The sequence below is a fragment of the Melanaphis sacchari genome, unplaced genomic scaffold (assembly GCF_002803265.2).
Source record: "Melanaphis sacchari strain LSU unplaced genomic scaffold, SCAv2.0 Contig0_pilon_pilon, whole genome shotgun sequence".
NCBI classification, from domain to species: Eukaryota; Metazoa; Arthropoda; class Insecta; order Hemiptera; family Aphididae; genus Melanaphis; species Melanaphis sacchari.
In genome coordinates this window covers 8,702,478-8,721,106 of record NW_020270366.1, presented here as the reverse complement: position 1 = coordinate 8,721,106, position 18,629 = coordinate 8,702,478, and the positions used below count along the sequence as shown (strand labels likewise).

At 25.1% G+C, this 18,629-nt stretch overlaps 1 protein-coding gene across 1 annotated transcript in view; it reads right to left on the bottom strand.

The window, feature by feature from the left end:
- The window catches only part of LOC112599077 (SCY1-like protein 2), a 144,610-nt gene extending 127,175 nt beyond the window's left edge, over positions 1-17,435 (bottom strand). The window contains exon 1 of the mRNA XM_025345800.1: positions 17,179-17,435. The gene's annotated coding sequence lies outside the window, so the exon portion shown is untranslated. The remainder of the gene's footprint in view (positions 1-17,178) is intronic.
- Positions 17,436-18,629: the final 1,194 nt, after the last annotated feature.

Sequence of the window (18,629 nt, the reverse complement as noted above, 5' to 3'; positions counted from 1 at the left end):
GACGAAATTTCAATAAAAATAATTAAAAAGATAAAGGAACATAGTTCCGATATTCTAGCACATATTTTTAATACTTGGTTAAAAGAACTGAACTAAAATCTTTCAAAATAGCTTTAGTTACTCTTATACATAATGCAGATACTAAATTAAACATATCAATAAACTTAAGGCCATCAATCGGTACTAAATGTTTACTCTAAAATTTTCAAAATCTTAAAGGAAACTTAATCCTTCCAACTTCTTAAATGGTTTTAGCGAGAATATTGGGACAGAAAATATTCTAGAGCAATTCTTTAGAATTATATATATATATATCATAGACAATATGGATAATTAGCCTTTTTTCAAAAAGACTAGGCTCTTTGCAATAGGGTAGCCCGTTTATGTACTACTTATTATTTTTCCAAGCAGCCTGCTGTTTTTCAGACATCTGAGCATATAAACTATAACAGCAGTTAGGTCTTTTAAGAACTACAATTATTTTATGGTAATAACTATTTGACTATTGTATTACTAGTTTTATTTTATAACTAAATTATAATATTAAAAGAATTAACTGATTAGTTATTATTTATTACTAATTAAAATATTTTTAAATCAATAAGTATCGTAAATAAATATTTTAATCTATTTAAATATTATTTGCAACACAGAAAACAAGATTCATTATTTCAAACACTCTATGCAATGAACTATAAATTATTAATAATGTCCAACAAGACACTGTTCTATCTCCTATCTTGTACACTATACATATATATTTATATTTAAATATACATCGGCACAAGGAAATCTAAAACTAAAAGGTAAATTATTTTCTTACACCGATGATACAGCCTTAATTATATCTAAAAATAACTGGTATAAAACTATTTAAAGCCAAAATCAGACGTGTACAAAATAAATGAGTGGTTTCTAAAATAAAATTTGAAGTTGAATTCCAGTAGAACTAAGCTCATAGCTTTTTTTCAGAATAAAAGAACGCAATCTAATATGAAAATGTTAAAAATCAATAAATATAAATTGCATTCAAATAGTAATAAAATAACATATGAGAAGTGATTAAAAAAACATAAAAAACAAAATATCTTAGTATCACCAACACTTAAAATAATGTGTCCATCTAAATAACGTTATAATCAAAATATGGAAACTTAATTATTTCTACACAAATGTAAGAAAAATACTCAATAAAAAAAATTACGAATATTATACTTCGTCATGACTCATGACACAGTCCATACTGCAATATTGTATAACAGCTTGGTACGGTTTTAAGATAATAGTATGTAACAAAACTAATAGTAACACAAAAAAGTATAATGAAAATGATTCTAAATTAACCTAAAATCCTCCATTATGTAAACCTACTTAAAAACTTAAGAGTTTTCAATGCTCAAAAAGTATTCCAACAAAATTCACTATATTATGTTGTCGAATTAAATTTAATTGACGTTAAACTTAAAATATAATACACGTAAAGGAAATAACATATTCATTCAATCATACAAAATTTAAAAGCAAGTAGACAAACTATTAGAATAAGACTTGACTTATTAAACCATATACCAATAAACATAAAAAACTAAAATTAATATAAACAACTTATCGGTTAGGTTAGGTTAGGTTATAAATAAAACATATGGTTGATATTCCAAATTTACGGTAAATAATTACCAATATTTACTTCTAATTTATTTATTTTTTCCCTTTTTTTCTCATTTCTTTGTTATGTAATAATCATGAGACAAATGTATAATCACTTAAGGCAATTATCAATTTGTAATTAACTTATAAAACATATACATATTAAACTGTCTTAGAAGCTCTAATTTCACCAACAAAAGGGTTAAAACAAATTTTATATTTATTCTCTTTCTATCAACATTTGTAGAATTTTTTTTTTTTTTTGGCTAATACATTATCTAATCTTATCGTATCTTATTATGAATCCATTTTTGCTGTTTTAAAGTAATTATAGAGATAAAATTTAATTTAAAGTTATAATAATTTTTATAATATGTAATACAATTATCTCATTATAATAATTCAATATTAAATTATCATCATTATCCAAGAGAAAAATTGCATCAACCTACTGTTATACTAAAAGTAAAATAAATGATTTTAATATCTTTAACAAAAAACAGACCGCCTCCACTAAGAGTCGTTTTTTGTATACTATTATACTGAATACAAATAATGTATATCGTTTAATTCAAATTTAACACACCTATAATAGTAATCCAATAAATTTATAATGTAAAGCAGAGCGATACCCACTTGCCTACCCTCTTTTTAAATATTCTTATTTTTATCCAAAACGAACCAAAAATGGATCTTATTTTTATTATCATCACAAAACTTTCGAGTTTCGATTTTATTATTTTTCTTCAATGCCGTTTTTTCATATTATTTTTATCCATACTTCTAAACTTAGTTTAACGGGCTTCAAATTAGACCATTAATTTTTTGGGCAGTTAAGACATCTGATTTAAAAGTCCCGAGTTCCGATAGCTTAAATCCAGATAACTAAGTCCAGTGACAGACGATTCAAATACTATAGATTTGAAAACCGTATTTATCAGATATCATTGTTTTTATTATCGTTAATTTTAAAATTATACCTTTAGAATGATTCTTTGAGAGTAATTTTAATTTTTTATTGCGTGTTTAATCGATCAACTTAATTTAAGTCGTTAAATTAATTCACAATAATATCAAAAAGGTAGAAACTACGACTGTGAGTGATAAAATATCAAAGCTCAGTGGAAACTTAGGGGGAGAACAATAATATCACATAGGTTATTGTTAATCGAACACGCTGTGGAGGAGTTTGTGTAGGTTTGCGGTTAGACCATGACTGCATTTGACGATGCGTGTAATAGTATTAAACATCAAGACGATACGACGCTATATAATAGAAATTAATAATAGTAATGTTAAAATACATCTATCAGTAAGTGAGACGATTGTTGATCGTGTACGGTTACTCTTTGTGTCCGCCCACAATAGCGATACATCAGACACGAAAACAACAACGGTGACACTAATAAAATTTTCAGAAAGAAAAATATATTACTAAATAATTTATTAAGTCAAGTTGCTAAAAAAACCTCTCTGCTCTGAATCGTTTTTTTTTTTTTTTTACAAAAACACATTTAATTTAAACACACCTATAATAGTTTATAGTGACCTAATCAGCACAAAATGTACATCAAAGCGATACCTACTTGTCTACTTTTTTCGTAATTACATTCTTGAAAAATATTCAATAAATTACACATTTTTATTTTTAAATTGCTATTTCTGTTGATTTATCCATATAAAAAAAATAATTTTAAATTTGAAACATTTAATTTTATTAATTTCTTCTAGTTTTTTTTTTTTTTTTTTTTTTTATGACAGCAACTCTGCTTCTCCACAAATTATTTACTTTAACTTATTTTATATTTCACTCTCCTAGAGATATTTTATTCAATCATGTTATTCAAAAAATAGAACTTCAAATTTAATCGTATATTTTCAAATAAACATATATTCAAATTTCATAATAAATAACCAAACACAGGAAAAAAGTGTTTTCTTATTTCTAAAATGTAGTTTTATAACTTTAATTCCTTATTAAGCAAAACGTTTTTATGCTCTAAACCTCTAAAGCGTCTTTCGACAAAATTTTGACGACCACTTAATTTGTGTACCTTTTTTTAGACATTTTTTAGAGCTATATCTGATCTTATGCATAAAATTGCAATTAACCAAATACAGAAATAATATAAAGAGATTAAATTTTTAAAGATGAATTTGAAGTTTCAAAAATATGTGATCACAAATAATAGAACCGATCAAATTCAGCAATGATTAAATATCTAGTAGAAGATAATATGCATTTTTCATATTTTGTATTTCTCAATTTCCTAATTAACTTTTATCACTAGATTATCATATTTTATTAATTGAAATAAATATTTTAAAAAAGTTATTATATAACTATTTAGCTAGTATGATATCAAAACTAGACAATATGATAACCTACCTTTATATTCTATGATAAAGTGCAATATGATTAATATCGATAAAATATAACAAACTTTGGATACAATTAATAAAATCAGATTTAAAGTTAGACATTAATATTATAAACTTAACTTTAAAATTTTCAAAACAATTTTAATTATTGTACTTTTAATTTATTTTTTAAATTATTTATTCTGCATTTTAATGTCTATTACTTTTTTTGCTTGAAATTCTTTTATTTCCTATTTTAAATTTATAATATTATTATATAAAAATTCACAAGAATACATTCAATTTTATATATTTATATTTCTGACAGTTCATTACCTTTCATATTTACTGGTTTTCAGACATTTATCAACATGATTAGTTAATAAAAGACAACTATAACATCATAATTTCAGTTAAATTTATAAATAACGTTAAAACAATAACAAGATTTTTCAAATAAAACAAATCAATAATATTTTTTATTTCTAAGCATAAATATTAATTAATGAAGTTAAATAATTACTTAAAAAAAATTAAATAAGCTATACAATATTTTAATAAGTGATCAAAATAAAACTATAAGCAAACTATTTATTTCCGAAGTCAGAATACCGATCAAATTAAATAATGAGACAAACGAGGACTGAACCTTCACTTATTTTTTATTTTAACTAGTATGCTACAAGTGCACTATATAACTGATACTGTATTCTTTATAATCAAATTATTGGATCAACACATTTTTTTATGTTATTAAGAATATTATCAAACCAAATACCATTATGAGTATAGTAAGATTAAGCAATTAAAAATATATAAAGAATCAAATTTGTATTTCGTACTTTTTAAATTACTTAAGTTAAAAAATAGACAATTAAATTATTAAAAAAAAAAGTTTTACTACGTATTTAAAAATATCATATTAAAAACAAAACCAAATAGTTAAATGATTTTTATTGATATTGAGTTCACATCAATTAAATGCTTTCCAAATTAAAAGATAATTATTTATAAACTCGTTTTATTTTTCACAAATACTGATATTAAAGCTGTAATTAAAAGAAACATAGCATTTTTAATTCTCACATTTATCAAAGGTATGTATTGAATATTTTAAAAGTATAGATGAAAGAAAATAATGTACATCCTTGCGTTGAATATTTCTTTTTAAAGTCTTTTAAGTTAACAACCATTAAAATAATTATGTCGTTAAAATTTAAAACAATACTTTCTGTCTAATAAAAAAAAATTTCAGAAAATTTTAATATTATGAACAAAGGTTAAATGTTTATAACTTTAAAGTAAACATATACATAATTATTTTTTAACCGTAAATGAAAAAAATAAATTATTAAGTATAAATATTTTGTATGAATAATCAAATATTTATAATCATTAATATTCATATGTTAAACGCGAGTTTTATTTTTATTTTGACATATAATTTGAAATATGTTTAAATCAGTGAATGGGTCATTAATAGGAATAGGATTTCTATATATTTGCTTAATTTTTTCCTTAAGTCCAAGTAAATTAGTTTTCAGATATGTCCAAGGTTTGGCTTATTATTGATTGAATAGAACCATTTTTTTTTCTTTTTCATATTTTGAACATCCTACAAATAATTGCATATATATATTATATAGATTTTTGAAAATCTTGTTAATTTAAAATGATATTTATTTTATGAACGTCTATAAACATTAGGTTATTTGTCGAATTATCGTACATATACTACCTATCTAATCTTATCTTGGTCAAACGACCAATAGGATTACCTATACATTATTTAACGATGTATATTATTTGACATTATAGAAGTATTTTATTTCATTAGTATGACGTGTGTTGAGTAAAAATACGAAATTTTATGCTTAATAATTTAAGCGATTTGAATAATAATACCGTTTTTATAAAATAAGTTCAAAGTGAAACTTCCAAGGTATGTCAATTCGTTGAATAACTTTTTAACCAACATTTTAAAACAGATGATAAAATATTATTTTGTATTATTTGTGATCAAACTGTGCCAGTAATAAACCGTTTTTAAATAGTATAACATTTAAATACAAGCAAGCATACAAAAAAATACTAATTTAAAAGCGAAATCTAAATAGTTATTCATCAAAAACCTATTAAAAAATCAAAATAAATAAACAAATATTTCTATAGATTTATGTCAAGCAATGTTAAAATCTGTTATACCTTTATGGAATTTAAATCATCCATTATTAAAGAGTGTTTTAGAAAAATATACTGTTAAATGTATTTGTGATCAGTCTAAAATTCGTAAAAATTATGTTTCTGGAGTAGGTGAATATACTATTTCTCGTATTCATTCGGAAATTGACGATGTGCTGATTTAAGTTTAAATAGTGATGAAATCATCACTATCTGTTTATTTGGGCTTTCATAGTGAGATCATGAATATTAACAATCGATATATTTGTAACGTCATAGTTAATCGTTTTCACGTATAAAATTATTGTAAGTTGTATTTATTAAAATATGAAGAACTTGAAAAATTTTATTTCCATAAAATTGGTAAAATATTTAATGATGCAGTGCACTTATTGTGGCCATTAGGAGTAAAGTACAATAATGCATAATTTTTTTTTTTGTTTCTGACGCTATACCATTTATGGTTAAATCGGCCAATTCCTTGATTATATTATTTCTTCGTTTAAATCATTTAACACTTTTGGTACATGGAATTCGTAAAATTAGTTAATTTTTACGAAATGAATATCCTGTTGTTAATAAATTAATGGCGATAATTAAAAAAATGTTTTTAAATGCTCTCAGTTGAATTATTAAGCCCATGAATTATTCCTGGAGTTATTTTTGATACTTCAACCAATTATAATTAAATTGAGAACATGGTTAAATTCAGTAGAATGCTATTCAAATAGTTTTGTTTTAATAAATTATGTAATATGAAATTTAGATGACGAAACCGAATCAATTAAAAATTCAAAAGAATTGTTTGAAGACAAACATTTAAAATTACTTTTTATTTTTTCCCCAATGTAATTACTAACAAAAAAAAAAGTACACTATTTCTTAATGAGAGTTTAATAATTATTTTAAATGTAAAAGATTAACTGTATACATGTAATGAGAGAGTAGAAGAATTGGTAAAAATTAAAATAGACTTGATACTAAAAAATAATAAGGGATTTAAAAAACTTTTAAAGATTTGTAGCCTTATAAACGGTAAATATGAAATGGAAAAAGAAGATATAAATATTACCTAAACTCAAGGACAAATCGGATCATTTAAATATGCTCCAATAACATTGTATTATGTGGTAAGAAATTTTTGTCGATTTTGTCAAGTAAACAATTAATAAGATACACTGTTTACAGATTTATTTTTAACTTTTCTTATACCTACTTTATTCTGTATGATTTTTATTAATACAAGTTAAAAAATAGATTTGAATTAAGACGTTCAAGTACTATGCTCATCATCAATGTTAATAGGTACTAAACACAATTTCTCATTACTATATTGAAAGCTAACTAAATGGCTTTAAAAAAAATAATTTTTGTTTAAAGATTATATTTACTGTTTTATTGACTTTTAAAAACATCAAATCTACATCAAAATATTTGATATATTGCAATATAAATATATTTGTCATTATAAATCTCTATACTTGACATTTGGATTAGAGAACATATAGTTATTAATTATAAAGATAGAAAAATCGGGTATAGGTATTTCAAAAACTTTGGTTAACGTTGTATTATTTTTTTATCCGTGTATTATAAAAGCATATAATAAATACATAGTGTAAATATATTTACATTTCACCTATAGAAATAAAATAATAATAATAATAATAAATTATTTTCTTATCATATTACAGCGTTTTTTTAGTCATATGTGACAATTAACATAAAAGCTAACAAAAACTAACTAAATAGGTAAAAGTTAAAGGCTAAAATTAATCTGAATATTTTATGGAAAGTTAATCATGAATACAAATTATATTAACAAATGCGTAAAAGTAACTACGAAAAATATTTTTTTTTTTTTAAATCGTTATTATTTGACTAAATACCCAATTTCTTAAAATTTTAAATTTTATATACTTATGATTAAAAATATGCTCATAATATAATATTAATTGAATTTTAGATTTTTAGATAATAAGAAAATGTTTATTAGGAACATTGTATTCTATATTCAAGCCTAAGCTATTAAAATTGAAAATTGGATATTTAAAAAAAAATCCTTTTTAGCAATTTTCATATATGTTTATATATTATTATTAATTAAACGATTACTGAAGTTGATACGTTAATTATATTGATTTATTATTTAAAACAAAAACACTTATAATATTTGTATTAAAATTTCCAAAGAAAAAATTAAAGTATTTTTAATAATAAATAAAATGTTATTTTTGACATATTTAATATAAATATTAATGTAACCAACAACTTCGGAATAGAAGCATTTATTTATATGCATTGAATATTTATTAAAATATCATTGATAATTTTATAAAATTCTTTAGATAATAGCAATAAATAAATGAATTAAAACCAATTCAAAATTGTACTTGAAATTAATTTCTAAATCGTGATTTTTAAATAAATACAAATATGTATAAAAAAAATGATAATACACGTATTGGTGAACTATCATTTAAAGTTTATAATCAGAATCATTTGATGGTAATGTATACCGATATTTACTATGAAAGTGTATTTTTTTTTTTCAGAATGTTTGACTTAACCAAATGTTAGGTTCTCTAAGGAAATTCTTTGACATTTTAATAATATTATTTATATTTTTAAGAATTTTGAATCCTCAGATAATTTATGACGTAAACAAAAGCCTACTAGACTATCTTTAAAGTTTTTGATGCCATGGGAAAAAAATGACTAAACCACGAAATGAAAATACAATACTTTTATTACACTAAAGTGGAGAACAAGGGGAAAAAAATCAAAATGTAATAAACGAAAGAAACAATTTATATTTTAATTTCGTTTCTAGCAACAACAACAAAAAAAAAAAAAGCTGAATAATTTAATTTAAACGAACTTATTATATTAAGATTCTCAATTTAGAGTATAATCCTGCAATAATACTAAATATGTTTAATATTGATTAATTGACAAAACATACAATTCATATAAGAAATTAATTAAAAGTTTAATAATAATAATAATAACACCTATCTCGAATACTTCAAATTTTAATTATTGAGCTCTTGGATTTATTTTTTCCACCAATCCTTTAATATTACTATTCACCGTCGTCACGTTGTTCCAGCGTGATTTATTTAATACCATATATTACCCTTTGCTCTACGTGCGTCACGTAATTAATGAACGCTTTGCAAAATATGACCTTTTAGTATGTGATTACAAATACTTTCATATCCATAATATATGTTATGCATTCACCTTTTCAATTAAACATTTTAATAGTTAAAATAGCAATTCTATATTAATAATTACGTTTTATCATTCGTAAATGCACTTCTAATCGATTTTTCCATGAATAAATTATATATAATACATATATTATACTTTTAACTGTAAGCTTCCTTAAAAGTATACCTAGTTGTATGTGCAGTTTAGGCAATAAAGAAAGTCTGATAAACTTTTATGGGTATTGTATTATCAACAGTTTTTAAATTTATAAATAATAATAAGGCTATAGGATGTAATACAGATGCAGTTACTAGAGGGGACCACGGGTGTAATTCTCCCCAAACTAAAAAAAAAATTCCGATGGTCGTTATGCGACATAATATTTAGAATATCTGTAATATCGACCAACAAAAAACATGATATATTACATTAAGTAACTAAGTCGTTTTTTTATTGTAAAATGTAATCATTGTATTGAACTTATAACGTTCGAACGCTTCTAATAAAAACCTAAAGATTTACATTATCACGTTTCCTTTTATTGTGATTAACTTGAATTAAATATGGAATTAAGGGACAGCAGGGGTCACACCTGGCTAATGAGGCCTAAGCAGGTAATTAACACAGTGGGTGGTCTTGATAACCTAACCTATTATTTACGATATAATATTGGAGAGTTACTTATGTTTTGCTTTACAATACACTAACATGGAACATTTTATTCTCTGTGCTTTCTTACATAAATGGCGGTGGTGAAATGTGAAGGTCCGAGGGGACGAACACCTAAGAAAGCACGTCGGATGGGTCATGCGCTTGTGGCTCTGAAAAGAGCATTTTTCATTCTTCGCGTTGACGAATAGGCCACCATAGATGTACGGTTCTTCAGCTTTTAGATTCAAAGCTCTTGTAGTGTGTGGTTTATGTGTAAGTATTTATCATCACACAGTTTTATATACCGTGGTGATCAGCGGTCAATCGTAGGCTTAGACAGTAGTTCAGCGGCAATCGTTGGGTCGTTTTGAGTCTTCGTAAGTCTCTAGTTTTGCAGTACAATTTGTTTGATTGAAGAGTTGAAGACAAAGTGAAGTAAGCACTTAGTTTTTGCACATTCTCTCTGAAGTCTTTCAATAACTACTTTTTTAAATTGCTTGGATTGTAATGATTAGAGAGAAATTTACCGCTAGTTTTTAAGCTTTTTGTGGTCTTTCCTAGATTTTGGGATCGAAATGTTTAAAGCATTATTCTATTTTTCAGAAAAGTAGTTTTTTCTTAGATAACAGTTAAATAATATATTTTTTTAGTGTTGAAATCTTGTTTTCTGGGAAAAATCTAAGCGTCATGTTGTTAATTTAATCTTCATCAGGGTTTTTTTTCATAGTAAGTCTTCGGATTATCTTTTTTATTGTTCTAGGCGAAGTAAAGAGAATTGATCATGTAATGTTTGTGTTTATGATTACGTTTGTTGCTTTTGTTATTTCTGTAATTTCTGGTCTTGAATTAAACGTGAATTACTTTGCAAGCAAGTCTTCTATTGATTTAAATTTCTTGTTGGCCTAATAGACAAATCAGACCATTGAGTAAATTTATTGCTGATTGTTTAAATGTTCTTGTTTAATTTTAAAATAAATCCGTTATTTATTTTAGTAACCTTTTGTTGTTAATTGTTATGTATGATAAATACATTTGCTCCATTACACTATTACAGAGTTTTCTTTCCCATCATTGCGTATATGCATATTATAATCATTTCCAATATACTATATTAAAATAAGAAATTTGCAATTTTAATTCAGTTGAACTTGGATGTAAAATTATAAAAACTAATTTACTAGAAATGCGTTCTATGCAAGTAATTATCAGTAAACAAAATTTTAATTTTCATAGCACCTATACTATGTCACCTAATCTGAATTGTTGAGCAACAGAAGTGAAGTAAGATATATTATTAATTACGTTGATATTAAGCAATAATATTAATTGCGTGCACTCAAAGAACACATAACCACAACTAGATGTATACATAATCGATAGCTTCTGTTTTTTGAATTAATATGTACATATTATTATACAAGATAATTGAGTATAAAATTAAACATGAATTAGCATTTGTAGTTTATTGTTTATTTATTCACGATTATAATGCATAAATAAATAAACAATATTTTCACAATTACACTTCCATATAATAATGAATACTAAACCATCGGACATTTTTATAATAAATTATTATCGTCATACTTGGCTATCATAAATTGTGTACAAACATTATACATACTTTGTAAAGAATATATTGTGTATAATTTTTTCCATTATATAAACATCAATAATTCTAAGTTATATAATATTCAGCAATGTAATCCCATGACTATAAATATGTCTATCAATAAATTTGTATGAAAAAAAAATTTAAAAATGCAATATTTTATTTATTTAACTATCTGAAACATTTATCATGAGCTACCTATAAGAATATAATTTGTGATATTCTTTAGGTTTTATTTTATACATATATATATATAGACTTTCATTAAATTATAATATTAAGTATATAAGTAATCTTAATATATTGAAATTCGTTTATTTGTGATAAGAATTTAAAAATCTTATATTATAATGTATAATAATATTACACGATATAAAACTTTTAAAAAATATCTTAAAGTTTAGTAAAATATAAGCTAATAAGCCGACTGCATTACCCTAAATATATTAACTTGATTGTTATTTTGAAATTTAAATAAGCTACTGCAATCATTATTAATTAGATTATATAAATAGGTAATACTTAAATTATTTACTATTGAAAATTTTACAATATTTTCTAAAAAATCAAAATATGATTTGAAGAATTTTTAATTATAAACTAAAATAGTTTTTGGATGTATGCAGGATAACTCGAAATGAACAATGTATTACACCTGACAAAAACATAGTTAAGCCTAATTAATGGGCATAAATTCTTTTAAAAGTGTGACAATACGACGTTTTATTAAAATATATCACATAATATAACTACATGAAATGAAAAGCAACTAGGAGAAAATTGTTGACCTGTTGATCCAATTACTCTTTTGTAATAAAAACTGTTTATAATCTCGATGATAAAACATAATACTATATTCTTAATAAATTGGAGGGAAATGCATGTCTTAAGACGATTTATACTTTGTATTTACACGTTTGCTCTTCTCGAATACTATATAAGTATACATTTTATGTGTATATATTGTGTGTTTGAAGTGGAAAAAACAATGTATTTTCTTCTCACATAATATATTTCCATATTTTCAAAATATATTTTAACTACATTTAAGCTGTTTACACGTAGATCCTCATTAAAAGTGTTCTGATTGTTTTAGTTAAGCTTTTTAGTAAAATAAATAATAATAAATATTTCCTGAAATTGACTTACTAATATAATCTAAAATATCATCTACGCACAGAATCGTTTTTTGTTAGTTATATAATTTCTCATTAAATTTAAATTAGCCAGTTCATTAAAACGAGGTTATTTTTGACTAGATACACTTAATTCCTACTGAGTTGTATAACTTAAGCTACTTTATTACTTGGTACATCGAATTATGGTGTTCTTTGAACTCTTTGATACATAATGTGGTGTCTTCCGTACTCCTTTTTTGGACCAGTGGTTTTAAAATTTTACTAGGGTCGTTGTTTTTTTTTTTTTTGTATATTAGTGTTATTTTTCAAACAGTTATTCTATTATATTGACTATTTTAGAGTAATATCATTCAGCACATCGAATGAGCTACCGTGGAATTGAAAAATCATCAGTAATTAATATAAATATAACGTGATCTCAATTATAATAATATTTAAAAAAATATTATAAAAACACTTCAATATTATATTAACTCTTTATAAAAGATGTTATAAGTCTATATATAACCATGGAGGTTGAATAAACTATGTTATGATATACATAATACAATAGTAAAGAGCAAAATGCCAAAAATCAAAATGTTTATAAATAAATTTTTATAATTTAATAAATTTTTATAAATTTATAAAAAAAAAAAATCAATTCATAATAATAATACATAAATTTTGATTTTATAAACAAGTTATGAGACTCAAGTTGGCAACTCCTAATCTATAATCTATAACTTATATCTATTGTATCCATAAATACGTGCTAAACATAACCCGAGACAATCCGTGGTATATTTTTATAGGATCGAGACACTGCACATGACGTACGTGTAGTTCTTTCATTAATCTATAAGAGTTCATAGAATTAGTTTTAAGCTCAATTCTCATAAAATATCTAAAATATATTTTTACAGTACACTCACTACCTCTGTAAATCACTTTTTAGTTTCTACCTCATCCATACATCCAAATCTTCTAAATTTTTATATTCATTTTTAATTCCTTTATTTTTTATTCTGTTATAGAAAATAAAGTAAGTAACTAATTATAATGGGCCTCAATTCACACTATTTATGCAATGAATAAACTGTTGTTTTACTGTCAGTATGAAAATAAAAACCTTTTAGTAGACTTTAAATGCATTCGAAGGTAATAATTTATCATCATTATTTTATTTATCGAAATTGACAACTATGATAAAGGTGATGACGTCATCATTTTTTTACCAATAATATACTGCACTAACGTCATATATTCTTACAAGAAATATAATTTTAGAGGTACCTTGTAAAGTTAATCAATGGTTACTGATCATTATAATACGTACTCGTCATGTATTTATTGTACAAATATACAATGTCCTTTTTATTGCACATTTAGTGTTGCTTACGAAAATATCATATTTAGTGAACAGTTATGAGGTTATAAATACATAAATTACGTATACTAATTTGATTTCACATTCAAAAACAGAATTTCTTTATAATAGTTTTGATGCCTTATTATAAATGAACAATTATCTTAACCGTCGATAAATTCATTGGATTATTGTTATAAATTTTACAACTTAAACAAATTATTGTCACAACAATAAAATGATTCTTACAAAATTAAAATGTTTATACAAAAAACAGTTAAGTTTATAGATGATTATATATTTTTTATTTTTTTTATTGGATGATAAATGATTTCATTAGCGTAGTTTATCAATAGTATTATTTAAATATGATAATATCGATCACTAATCAAAAGCAAGTATTCTTTTGACATAACATATGATTTTCAAAAAAATATAATATATTCGTATTATGTGTATGTATTTAAATGATAAATATATCTTATAAACATATAACATATATATAGTGAATAGCGACCTTTTGTGTAATTATTGTAATTGCATTACTCAAGATCGACTAATAAAGAAATTAATTTTTTGTGTGAATTATCATATAATATTACTTATTAATGAAAAATATATACGGTAAAACTTGATCTAAAGAAATCTCAGCGAGAGGGTCCGTTACTCATACACATTACCACTACTAAACTTTTGTATAACAGTAAAATATTACCACAATATAAATGTAGTATGGTGTACAATCATGGATTTTTTTTTCATAGCCTCTTAATATGTATAGCTTTCATAGCTCAAATAAATATGTTCTACGCTCTTATTAACCTAAAATGTATATAACCTAATATGAAAAAAAAACAACAAACTCACCGAAAATGTCTATCTAACATTCATTTCGTGCAAACTTGTTAGTTGTTACACACGAAAGATCATATTATTATACATAGAAATTGTTCTGCTATAAATTAGGTTTAGAGTAAGACGCAGTTCTTTATAATAACGCGTTTCTAATAAATTCAATAGTTTTCTAATGATATTTCTGATTTTTTTTTCAGAAACCACCATTAATTTTGAATATTGAAACGTTTTTATTACTCTAAAAGAAGGTGCTGATAAAAAAAAAAAAAAAAGATCACACTATATTAAAACTAAAAAAATTATCATTCATAACGCTGAAGATCAAAGAGGGTAATTTTTATTTAAAAAAAGAAATTTATATTGCTTATAGTACATTCCTAAAATGTTATATAAAAAGTTTTTGAAAATATTTTTCTCGGTATACTTTAAAATTAATAAGATTAGAATTTGAATAAATTTCTTGAAAAGGAGAAATAATGACCTACTTCATGAATCACCCTTGTAGTGGTCGCTGTGCTAGACACAGCAATTAGTTATTACAATAATTATTTAAACGATGTTACACGTTTAATATGAGCTTTTGGTGTTGTTGTGAAAGGTAGGTTAAAAAAAAAAAACTTGTATTATTAACTGCTGATAAATTAAACAATTTATTTTATTTAATACAATAAAAGTATTTATATACTTTAACTCTACTAGAACTATGAACGACTATGTGCCCGTGCCGATGTAGATGTGACAAAATTCACGAAGAACAATACATAGTCTAACAAGATGGTATAATAATTAGTCTAGTGCTGTACCACCTTCAAAGTACACTAAAAACTCTCTTCCTGATTATATAGCTCCTTACAATGACGTATGGGAACGTGTTGTGTGTAAATATCTGACCTATTGACCTATTTTTCTTATATTAAAAAATTCCAATGTCAAATTTCTGCCCAAGTGGAAATAACATTGTTAAATCTTTGGTATCAGTTTTAACACGAACATCATATTATATTAAAACTATTTTAATAATATATCAACTATATATTGGGCTTGCTATATCCTATACAAACTGCAGAACTCCATAACTAAAGTTAAGCAAAATCTGCTTTATCAAAAACTGAGTTGTATTCAACACTACACTATTTCGAGAAATAATAAAAGTAAATAGAAAATTCTTTGTAAATAATTGTAATTTAAATAAATAAAGGAAAAATTATAAAGTATTTTTGGAAAATGCATTTAATTCTATAGCTGATAATTATAAATTAAAAAAATAAAATATATATTAACTTAATGAATTGTATTCCTGTACCTATATTATGTACAAAGTATAAAACAAACAATACAAGTCAATTTTATTCTGCTATGAATTCACGATAGCTAGTACAATATTTATACATTTTTACTTGTTATTTCAATATATACATAATATACATAGTATCTATATTTTTATATCACTGCAATACCACCTATCTCAGATATTGCCACTTCATAGGAGATCAATAAAATCAATTTAAGTTGAAAAAAATATTTACTAAAATACAATATTGGTTGTATTGTCTTTAAAATAACGAATGATAATATTATTTTACCATGAATAACTTACCAAACATACATATGAGTTTAAAAAACACGATTTTTTTTAAACAATAATGTTTTATTTAAAACTCATTAATAGTCTACACAACATAAAGGTAAATTTAATTTGTATACTTCATTACGGATATGGGTTGAAGTAGATCCATTGGTGGATTGTCAGACAATCAAATCAATAAATTAAAAATATAATAAGCCTAATTTGAATTGCTAAAAAAAGTTTGCGATTAAAAAGTATCTATTTATAATTGTACAAAACATTTTTATAAGCGTTCCCTGTAAAGTAAATAAGTAAATATTATTTAAAAATTGCATAGATTTATGTGTGCAAATGATATGCTCATTATACGTTACTAGAATTTTAACACTTCTAACCGTATCGAGCAATTTTTCTTATAATTGAGATTTAAATTTATTTTAAAACTGAGATTTTTCATTAACAATTTTCAAACACGCATAATACCTAATCATTCGATTTGAAACAAGTGAAGGATAATGAATATTGATGGCGGCTGCAATAAATTATTACACGAATGCCTTCAATAAAGCTAGCGTATATAAATACTTGTTGGACCACTCACCTGTTGCCGGGCCGAGCAGTAAGCGTGATGAACGGCACGAACGAAATTAAGCACGCTCGTAGGAGACGATTAAGTACGAGAATATGGTAAGACTGGCAAAAGCACGAGCAGGCCAGCAACTGACGGAGGGCGAGTGAACCGATGATCGACGGATCCTGTACACCAGTGTGATGGGGAGGGGAGAAAACGATCTAGAGACCGATCGAAAGGGTACAGTCAAAAGGGACGCGAGTGTTCCCGTTCCGGTGTTCAACCGGTGACTGACTAGCGACTGCGATGCGGCGTGAACACCACGGTTTAAGGGCTGGCTGGTTGGCTGGCGGGCGGGACTGTCGGCTGGCTGACGACCGTTGCGCGCGCCTAATTTAGAGCACCAACAACAAGTTGACCTGTGGCGCTGGTCGTGGCGCCGGGCGAAAGTCCTTCGTCGAATTTTTGTATTTCATCCCTTTGCTACACTACACTCTCCGGTTAGACTCCCGTCTCTTCCCGACGCCACCACCGTCGACATCCTCCGTCCTGCTTCAAACTCACCTCCCTCTCTGTGGTTCGCCATCACCCACCTATCGTGCACACGTTCCTTTTTATATACATATATATATATATATATATATATAATGCGTATCGTAGTAGAGCTATCCTCTCTCTCACACTCTTTTCCCGTCATCGTTCACCTGGCCGAGAGAGACACGTTAATCAATATACGATCCTACCCACACCTCCATCCCTATGTCGTCTTACTGCGGTCCCGTAACAATCGAAAACTACCTTTATTATTGTTATTGTTGCAATTTTATTTTTATTTTTTCTTCCTCTCTTCCTAGACAGTTTGCATCACGAATCGAAATATATTTTTTCCGTTCCAGATTTACACGATTTTTAAATATTATTTTAGTACGATTTTTATCGTCGAAAATTATTATCACATTCGTTATTAATTAATAACACGCAATTGATATTTCAGGTATTTAATACAAGAATGCTTACGGTCGATTGTCGATACCGACTTAAATATTTATTTTATACTATTATTATAAAATGCTTATCTGTTGTAGGTGTTTGTCGAATGCTAGAGGTATAACGGCTAACGTTTGAATAAATTATCTGATATCATCAATAGATGATAATAATAATTATTCTATATTCTGCCAAGTAATCTCTCACGTAGTTTATAATCTTCATTGTCGCTACTATGCAAACATACGTATAAAGAGTCATTAACTGGACATCGAACGTAAATGTATGTACGTTGTGTACTTGACCTACCTGAAGAGGGCTGGCATATCACTTTACATTCTGTAACCAATAAATGTACCTAACAATGCGTTATTAATACAGAAAACCTGAGTAACTACGTAATACATAATATATCTAAAAATTTCGAATGCAAAGGAGAAAAATCCGTTTTATACTTTTATAATATTTTATAATTATTTTTTTATTTTTTTTTG